This window comes from Oncorhynchus tshawytscha, linkage group LG02 (assembly GCF_018296145.1).
Source record: "Oncorhynchus tshawytscha isolate Ot180627B linkage group LG02, Otsh_v2.0, whole genome shotgun sequence".
Lineage (NCBI taxonomy): Eukaryota > Metazoa > Chordata > Actinopteri > Salmoniformes > Salmonidae > Oncorhynchus > Oncorhynchus tshawytscha.
This window is the reverse complement of record NC_056430.1, coordinates 32,160,042-32,171,158: the sequence shown is the minus strand read 5'-3', so window position 1 is coordinate 32,171,158 and position 11,117 is coordinate 32,160,042.

Genomic DNA, 11,117 nt, shown 5'->3' with positions numbered 1-11,117 from the left:
CCGATTATTTCACTTATAACTCACTGTATCACAATTCCAGTGAGTCAGAAGTTTACATACACTATGTTGACTGTGCCTTTAAACAGCTTGGAAAATTCCAGAAAATTATGTCATGGGTTTAGAAGCTTCTGATAGGCTAAATTACATAATTTGAGTCAATTGGAGGTGTACCTGTGGATGTATTTCAGGGCCTACCTTCAAACTCAGTAACTCTTTGCTTGAAATCATGGGAAAATCAAAATAAATCAGCCTAGACCTCCATAAATGGTAGACCTCCACAAGTCTGATTCATCCTTGGGAGCAATTTCCAAACGCCTGAAGGTACCACATTCGTCTGTACAAACAATAGTATGCAAGTATAAACACTATGGGACCATGCAGCCGTGGTACCGCTCAGGAAGGAGACGCGTTCTGTCTCCTAGAGATGAACGTACTTTGGTGCAAAAAGTACAAATCCATCCCAGAACAACAGCAAAGGACCTTTTGAAGATGCTGGAGGAAACAGGTACAAAAGTATCTATGTCCACAGTAAAACGAGTCCTATATCGACATAACCTGAAAGGTCGCTCAGCAAGGAAGAAGCCACTGCTCCAGAACCGCCATAAAAAAAGCCAGACTACGGTTTGCAACTGCACATGGGGACAAGGATCATACTTTTTGGAGAAATGTCCTCTGGTCTGATGAAGCAAAAATAGAACTGTTTGGCCATAATGACCATCGTTATGTTTGGAGGAAAAAGGGGGAGGCTTGCAAGCTGAAGAACACCATCCCAACCGTAAAGCACGGGGGTGGCAGCATCATGTTGTGGGGGTGCTTTGCTGGAGGAGGGACTAGTGCACTTCACAAAATAGATGGCATCATGAGGAGGAAAAGTATGTGGATATATTGAAGCAACATCTCAAGACATCAGTCAGGAAGTTAAAGCTTGGTCGCAAATGGGTCTTCCAAATGGACAATGACCCCAAGCACACTTCCAAAGTTGTGGCAAAATGGCTTAAGGACAACAAAGTCAAGGTATTGGAGTTAGAGGTCGACCGATTATGATTTTTCAACGCCGATACTGATTGTTGGAGGACCAAAAAAAAGCCACTGCCGATTAATCGGCCGATTTTCTACATTTATTTGTAATAATGACAATTACAACAATACTGAATGAACACTTATTTTAACTTAATATAATACATCAATAAAATCAATATTGCCTCAAATAAATAATGAAACATGTTCAATTTGGTATAAATAATGGCAAAACAAAGTGTTGGAGAAGAAAGTAAAAGTGCAATATGTGCCATGTAAGAAAGCTAACGTTTAAGTTCCTTGCTCAGAACATGAGAACATATGAAAGCTAGTGGTTCCTTTTAACATGAGTCTTCAATATTCCCAGGTAAGAAGTTTTAGGTTGTAGTTATTATAGGAATTATAGGACTATTTCTCTCTACCATTTGTATTTCATCAACCTTTGACTATTGGATGTTCTTATAGGCACTTTGGTATTGCCAGTGTAACAGTATAGCTTCTGTCCCTCTCCTCGCTCCTCCTTGGGCTCGAACCAGGAACACAACGACAACAGCCACCCTCGAAGCAGCGTTACCCATGCAGAGCAAGGGGAATAACTACTCCAAGTCTCAGAGCGATTGACGTTTGACACGCTATTAGCGCGCATTCCGCTAACTAGCTAGCCATTTCACATGGTTACAAGAGCCTAATCTCAGGAGTTGATAGGCTTGAAGTCATGAACAGCGCAATGCTTGATGCACAACGAAGAGCTGCTGGCAAAACGCATGAAAGTGCTGTTTGAATGAATGCTTACGAGCCTGCTGCTGCCTACCACCGCTCAGTCAGACTGCTCTATCAAATCATAGACTTAGTTATAACATAATTACACACATAAATATTAATATGGTCGAATCCGGAAACTATCATCTCGAAAACAAGACGTTTATTCTTTCAGTGAAATACGGAACCGTAGGGGTGGCATCCATTAGTCTAAATATTCCTGTTACATTGCACAACCTTCAATGTTATGTCATAATTGCGTAAAATTCTGGCAAATTAATTACGGTCTTTGTTAGGAAGAAATGGTCTTCTTTGTTAGGAAGAAATGGTCTTCACATAGTTCGCAACGAGCCAGGCGGCCTAAACTGCTGCATATACCCTGACTCTGCTTGCACAGAACGCAAGAGAAGTGACACAATTTTCCTAGTTAAAAGAAAGTCATGTTATCAGGCAATATTAACTAAATATGCAGGTTTAAAAATATATACTTGTGTATTGATTTTAAGAAAGGCATTGATGTTTAAGGTACACATTGGTGCAACGACAGTGCTTTTTTCGCGAATGCGCTTGTTAAATCACCCGTTTGGCGAAGTAGGCTGTGATTCAATGATAAATTAACAGGCACCACATCGATTATATGCAATGGTCGACCTCGGTCGATTTTCTGGTCTGATGAAACCAAGATTTAACTCTTTGGCCTGAATGCCAAGTGTCAACGTCTTGAGAAAACCTGGCACCATCCCTACGGTGAAGCATAGTGGTGACATGCATCATGCTGTGGGGATGTTTTTCAGCGGCAGGGACTGGGAGACTAGTCAGAATCGAGGGAAAGATGAACGGATCAAAGTACAGAGAGATCCTTGATGAAAACCTGCTTCAGAGCACTCAGGACCTCAGGACCTCACCTTCCAACAGGACAATGACCCTAACCACACAGCCAAGAATTTGCAGGAGTGGCTTCGGGACAAGTCTCTGAATGTCCTTGAGTGGCCCAGTCAGATCCCTGACTTGAACCGGATCGAACATCTCTGGAGAAACCTTATTATATTTGTGGGGTATTATGGGGTATTGTGTTAGACTAGCCAGCTAGTTATTTTGTTCCAACAGACCTTGTTTTGTGAAAAACTTGCCTGATGTAGATCGCCCAGATTTAGATTGCTCAGTGCAGTAACAAATTAGAAGGTCAGAGACCTGACAGTGTGGTGCCAGGATACCAACAGCTCCCTCAATGTGATCAAGACAAAATAGATGATCGTGGACTACAGGAAAAGGAGGGCCGAGTATGCCCCTATTCTCATCGACTGGTCTGTAGGGGAGCAGGTTGAGTGTCCACATCACCAACAAACTATCATGGTCCAAACACACCAAGACAGTCGTGAAAAGACCACGACAATGCCTGAAAAGATTTGGCATGTGGCCTCAGATCCTCAAAAAGTTCTACAGCTGTACCATCGAGAACATCCTGATGGGTTGCATCCCCACCTGGTATGGCAACTGCTCGGTCTCCGACCGCAAGGCACTACAGAGGGTAGTGCGTACGGCCCAGTACATCACTGGGGCCAAGCTTCCTGCCATCCAGGACCTCTATACCAGGTGGTGTCACACTGTTGGATGAAGAGATTGAATGCCAATAACATGCTCAGAGAAAATGCAGTTTCCCTCAAGCAATACAATGTGGCACTGATGCCCTGATAAACAAAATGTCTATTTGTTTTCCCATGTACATCACATTGATAGTCCTAGTAGCTGTGTGATATCTGGCTGCATCATGGGAATGTTTTAAAAAGATTATGGTGTAAAAGAAATAGGGAGAGGACAGTGTTATTGCTCTCTGGACTCTACAAAAAACCCCTCTCTGGGAGACCATCTGGTGGAGCTCTTCTATAGGCTGTCACATGGCCTGACAAGCCCTGCATGGCAATCTACGGCCCAGCGTTAATATGGGCTTAACGCTCTATATAAAGAATGTATGAGAGGGAAATTTGCCTGTTTTAAATCTCCTCCCGTCATCCAGGCAATCACTCTTCTCAAAGGGAGCAACCACAGCAGCCAGCGATCACTGGTGAAATGAGGCACACAACACTTACAAGTGAAATGTCACCTAACTGGAGTTGGAACTATGGGATGTCTTTACTGTCAGTGGCACCCATGAGGCTACATTTGATTATTACTCTGATGTTTGAAAGATGATGCTGGATTAAGGCCTGTCCTTTTCGGAACAAAAACAAGTCTGTGTCAAATAAGGAGCACTACAGCATCAAATCAATATTTCACGGTGTTACATCCATTTTTTTGCAATATGACTTTACATGCATTTTGAATGCACTGAAATTGAAATATTGTTATGCTGTACTGCTCTATTACTCCCCTATATGACAGCACTGAGGGTATTCTGTCATGCACCATCATGTACAGTGGGGAGAACAAGTATTTGATACACTGCCGATTTTGCAGGTTTGCCTACTTACAAAGCATGTAGAGGTCTGTAATATTTATCATAGGTACACTTAAATTGTGAGAGACGGAATCTAAAACAAAAATCCAGGAAATCACATTGTATGATTTTTAAGTAATTAATTAGCATTTTATTGCATGACATAAGTATTTGATACATCAGAAAAGCAGAACTTAATTTTTGGTACAGAAACCTATGTTTGCAATTACAGAGATCATACGTTTCCTGTAGTTCTTGACCTGGTTTGCACACACTGCAGCAGGGATTTTGGCCCACTCCGCCATACAGACCTTCTCCAGATCCTTGAGGTTTTGGGGCTGTCGCTGGGCAATATGGACTTTCAGCTCCCTTCCAAGATTTTCTATTGGGTTCAGGTCTGGAGACTGGCTAGGCCACTCCAGGACCTTGAGATGCTTCTTACGGAGCCACTCCTTAGTTGCCCTGGCTGTGTGTTTCGGGTCGTTGTCATGCTGGAAGACCCAGCCACGACCCATCTTCAATGCTCTTACTGAGAGAAGGAGATTGTTGGCCAAGATCTCGCGATACATGGCCCCATCCATCCTCCCCTCAATACGGTGCAGTCGTCCTGTCTCCTTTGCAGAAAAGCAACCCCAAAAAGGATGTTTCCACCTCCATGCTTCACAGTTGGGATGGTGTTCTTGGGGTTGTACTCATCCTTCTTCTTCCTCCAAACACGGCGAGTGGAGTTTAGACATAAAGCTCTATTTTTGTCTCATCAGACCACATGACCTTCTCCCATTCCTCCTCTGGATCATGCAGATGGTCATTGGCAAACTTCAGACGGGCCTGGACATGCGCTGGCTTGAGCAGGATTTTAATCCATGACGGCGTAGTGTGTTACTAATGGTTTTCTTTGAGACTGTGGTCCCAGCTCTCTTCAGGTCATTGACCAGGTCCTGTAGTTCTGGGCTGATCCCTCACCTTCCTCATGATCATTGATGCCCCATTGATGCCCCACGAGGTGAGTTCTTGCATGGAGCCCCAGACCGAGGGTGATTGACCATCTTGAACTTCTTCCATTTTCTAATAATTGCGCCAACAGTTGTTGCCTTCTCACCAAGCTGCATGCCTATTGTCCTGTAGCCCATCCCAGCCTTGTGCAGGTCTACAATTTTATCCCTGATGTCCTTACACAGCTCTCTGGTCTTGGCCATTGTGGAGAGGCTGGAGTCTGTTTGATTGAGTGTGTGGACAGGTGTCTTTTATACAGGTAACGAGTTCAAACAGGTGCAGTTAATACAGGTAATGAGTGGAGAACAGGAGGGCTTCTTAAAGAAAAACTAACAGGTCTGTGAGAGCCGGAATTCTTACTGGCTGGTAGGTGATCAAATACTTATGTCATGCAATAAAATGCAAATTAATTACTTAAAAATCATACAATGTGAATTTCTGGATTTTTGATTTAGATTCCGTCTCTCACAGTTGAAGTGTACCTATGATAAAAATTACAGACCTCTACATGCTTTGTAAGTAGGAAAACCTGCAAAATCGGCAGTGTATCAAATACTTGTTCTCCCCACTGTAAGTCCAAGAAAGACATGAAAATAACAATCTACTGGTATAGACTTGTCTCTTTCATCTGCTCATACACATGTGCTCTGTTCAGATATGGCTACAACAGCCCTGTGATTAAAAGGTCAGTGAAGATCACTATGGACAGCACCTGCAACAAGGTGACACACACTGACTTGTGCAATTAGACATCAGAGAATCTCATAAGGATCAGTGAGGATCAAAAACACAATTGAATGAGTTTCTATTCCTGTCCATGGCGACAGGGTCAAAACATGCCCTGACCTCTTGCACCCTAGCCCACCGACAGATTCCCTGCACTCCCTTTACATAGTGCACTAATATCCCTATACCAGAACTCATCAAAACAATGCCTTATGATAATAAAACTGATAAATACAATGGCTGGCATCCCAAATGTTCTTAACAGGTTGCTTCAAAATACTACTTTGATCAAATAATGTTGATTTGGATTGGTTGTTTGATTGATTGATTGGATGCTTGGTCGGATGTTTAAACTTTATACCCTTGGTAAAACACCTATAGACCATTTGAATACACTGCAGACGGATGATCTAATCTCCAGTGTAATTACAGTAGAGTAACAGGCAAGTGTCACTGTGTAATGGGCTGTAACGTCTGAACGATTACTCATACATGAAAGATCGTCGCTGGCGGACACATCTGTCTGTCGCAGCATGGCTACTGTTTCTCACTCAAGCTCCTGAAGCACTCCTTGTGGAAATATAGGACTACAAGCTTTATATTGCTTATCATAACATATTGCATAGGCCTGTATCACACTCAGACATACAGTAGCATCAGCCCAGCACTAATTCAGGATGGCGTTACACAAAAAACCCGGACCACTTTCTCCCCTGTCTGAACACCTGCACAACACCAGTGGAGCTCTGGCCAAAAGGCTGGGAAACAGAAATGTATGAGAGAAGAAGTAATTGGAAAAGAGTAGGGTAGACAGGAAGTTAGAGACCTGTGTGTTCTTTCAGACATGGAACAAGGTCTACTACAGCAGCATAATGAATGACCATGTCATTCAGTGTGTTGAAAACAACTTTTTTTAATCATGCACAACAGTATCAATTTGTCAATGGTGACTTAAGAGCACCTACTACTCGTATCATTGAGGGTCCTCGAACATCAATGTATTGATTGCACACTGCCATCTCCTCTTGTTGTGGTTAAATCATTTTGATCAAAAGGGTCTTTGCATCTCAGTAAGTGCTCCTCAGAAAAGATAGCACATACTCATTTTACTCATGTGAATCATATAAACATGATAGTACTATGAATATGTGGCTGTTTATGTTATTTATTTTATTTTATTTCTTCTGTGAGTAGCTAAGTGCAAAGGATGGGACTGCGGGAGAACTTTAGTCTTTATAGAAGAGGATATATAACGCAGCTTTTATTGCAGCTTTTCTCTGCAGCTTTTATTGCAGCTTTTCAGCCGAAAGTGACCCAGACAACGCAACACAAGGTGAGAGAGGGAGGGAAGGAGGGAGGGAGAGAGGGATGGAGGAGGAATATAAATGAGACTCCAGTGAAGGAAAAGTACTGGAGGGATGCGCTGACGCAGATGCAGAATGTGCCGGTGCACGTGAGAGGAAGTGTGTGAGGAGGAACACAAAACGAAAAGAAAAAACATAGGGCTGGTAGTGAACGAGAGCACTTTAGATTGAAAAAAAATGTGAGGATCCAGACAACTGAAGGTGAATGGTTGTGTCAGGAAAGGGGTGGAAACGTGTGGGGCTGAATCCCAGGAGGAATGCTCTGACGTCAGCTAAAGAGAGGCTTTAAATAAAGAGATTTCAGGAGAAATAGAGAACTGAAGACAAGAGGAGAGAGAGGTACTTTGCAATCTATTATAAGACAAGAGACATAGAGGAGAGAGATTCTACTGGAGGTAATGATAATGAAAATAGAGGGAGAGAGAAAGGGAAGACGAGGGCAAGATCTGAAGAAAAAGACAGGACAGAATGACTTAAAACATTACAAAGATAGACAATGACTGATGATACATTGAAAAAAGATAGGATGAAGGAAAGGATTTGTGGGAATCACTGGAAATGAGAAGGTAGACCACTAAGGCTGGTACCCAAGCAGCTCTAAACCGTATGGGACTGGTGGGTCACATGCTAAATAGAGAGGGCAGCAGCACAGCTGTGCCAACAGTCCCAAAGGTCCCCAGGGCAGCTGGCACAGAGGAATCACTGCAACCCAAATACAACCCAATGTTCACTGACATTATCTTACTGGCTGGATGCAGCAAATTACATTGAGATGACTCAGATATTAGGTGGGCTAATTGTTGGGGCTGAGATGCAGACCATTCAGATGGGTTAATTCAGTCCTTTATTTTTATTCTCTGGTGAAATGTGAAGCTCTGTTACACAAACTTAAATGTGATCAATCATTAATTCTCATGCCTGAATGAAACCTAATTTTGGGGTGTTACAGGAACTTCACAGCTTGAACTTTGGTGACCGGTTTGGACCATGGGGAGGTGACTGTAGACCAGATTCTCAATGAAGGATGAGTGTCCTACAAAACCGTGACACTTCTACCGCAGTGTACCATGGGATGCTATAACTTGGCTCTGTCATCTGGACAATGTTTGGCTGCCCTTTTTTTGTCTCTGGGGTTGCTTTTGGGAACCGGCCTTCCCTACGGCAGGGGGTGTCAGCTGCATGTGAGAAATAAGAAAGGAGCATTCGTAGGAGAAGGTATATCCACTCTGATTGGCGAGTCACAAGAGAGCGTTGGTGGCAAGCACACCTCCCATCCACCATCCACACTCATGCAACCTGCCTAGGGGAAGGGGAGGAGAAAGAAGAGGCAGGCATGGTTGGAAAAAGGGAGGAGATGAAGGGGAGGAAGCATGGAGAGGAGGGGGCATCCATATGTTATCACTTTGCAAACTGCTTTACCCATGCAGAGCAACTTTATACAGATGAAGGCTCTCAACATAAATGTACACAGTTGGTTGCGTTCTGAGAACAACGTAGGATAAAAATAATAAGTTATTATTCTATTCTATCATATTCTATTATAATTTTGTGGTCTCATGGGAAACCTGTAACTTGAAAGGGAGATTATGCTATGTGGCATTTAATAACAACCAAAGAGAAGAGGAAAACCAACATTATTTGCCACAGGTTCAGGCTCAGGAGCAAGGGTGTTGGTTTTATAATGCATCTTCCACCAGCAGCAGCATACCACCCAGCATCTCACTGATGGCGTACTTCTGGATGTGGTGTTGGAGGGCCAGTAGGGGTCACTCTTCCCTCTGGTCTAAGATCCCAGGGCAGTAAAAGGGACATTGCCCTGCGCAGGGTGGTTAAACGGGTGTCCTGACTCTCTGTAATCATTAAAAATCCCATGGCACTAATTGTGATCTGGCCCCATTCCATCATGGCCACCTAATCATCCCCCTCATTGCTAATTGGCATATATCATACCTTCTTCACCTGTTAGCTGGTGAGTGTTAGGGCACAAAATTGGTTGTGATTTTCCTGTGTTGTTATGATATTTCCAAACTATGAGGACAAAATAACACTGAAATTGTGAAAATGATGACAATGCCCTTTTTGTGTAATAGCTGTTTGGAAAAGAAATCCTGAAATTTCAGCCTGTTCATGTGGGATAGAGCTTTTGGCCCAGATCATGACATCACAATCTAATCTAAATATATTAACAGTTGTATCAACACACCCATATGTTCAGACAGCATTTCAATGGCAAAAGGAGGTTCAGGGAAATAAATTATTAAAAAGTATATTTGGAGTTATTTTCATGAAATAAACAAACGCAGTGATTTATTAGACATATGGTGATGATTTATTAAAACGACTGCATGGGGGTTTTAAGAGGAATGAGTTGCAGAAGAGAGACAGCTAAACCCAAATACCTATACTTGGATCCTAAATAGTAGGCCGTTTGAGTATGCGAAAACATGTAGTTTTATAAAATGTGAAATATTGAAAATCTAGTATACTTTAAATGCCCAGATGTCATACTCATTTTCGCATTTACTCTAATAGAATTCTCTGAACCTTATTGAAGAAGATAATCGTATTTTCACACCCACGTGTGTTCGACAACAGAAGATAATCAGAATAGAGGACACACTCTACAAAAATGTCATGTAAGGGAACGGCAGGGAACAAGCACGATTCCGCATTCAATGACAGCTCAGTATGGATGAGTAGTATGTTGATATCAGTTGCTTAATGCATACGTTTGTACTTAACAGTACATTCTAAATAGTATGAAATACGATTAGTACACAGTAGTTTAAGTAAGTAGTAGGAAAGCCATATTTCGGCCACAGCCGCTGTCTGTGGTATGATCTTGAGGTTGTTGTGGTAAGTAATGTCAGAAGCCATCTCTGGGAAAGTGTGTCATGGCAGGCCAGATATTGAAATAAAATGTACACTGGATACCTACTACCAGATTGTTACTGAAGTCCAAATCCCATGCCACCAGACTGCATGTGCTTCTAGGCAGGGGCGCAACTTTGGTTTTAGTGGGTGGGATATAATTATTTTATTTATTTATCCAGTCAGATAAACACTCCAAACAGCCTACCTGACCCCTCAGAGGCATCTGCATGGTCCTAAAGCACACCAGGCCTCATTCCAATGATAAAAATGGGGGGGACAAAAAATGCAATTTCAGAATGCCAGTGAGTGTTGCGCCTCTAGGTATCCAGCACAGGCATAGGGTGTATTGTAGGCTACTTTCTACAAAGGTTGTGTTTCTCTGCATAAAATGAGTGGATCTATAGGTCACTTGTACAAACATGAAATCTATTTAACTTAGATAGAAAGTAAGATATTGTTAGAATACCCAGTAGTAGATGAAACAACCGTGATAAAGAGGCATTGCTGATGAAAATAATAAAGATGATTTTATATGCAGTCATGTGGCAAGGGAAGGACAAAATAATCTATTGGGTCAGAATGAAAAATGGCCCAATGACACTATCTACCTCCTCTACCCCCGTGGTTTTAAAGAATAGTCTGCTGGAAGGCACATGATTTATGGTCACCTGTGCATCAGTTGGCTGGAGCCACAGAGAAGTGTCGCCTGTGTCTCGATGTCTCAATAAACATTGACCACCCGCTCTTCCAATAAATGGACCATGTGATGTCTGGGATTTTTTCCATAGTGTCAAAAAGGGATGAACAAATAACAACATAGTCCTATGTGATTAAGGGGTTGCCTATTATTGTTGGTTCGTAGAATATACTAACATCAAAATGTATTATAGTCTAGAATACATACATTTTAAACTGGTCCTAATTATTTTGCCTACAATGAACACATGTAT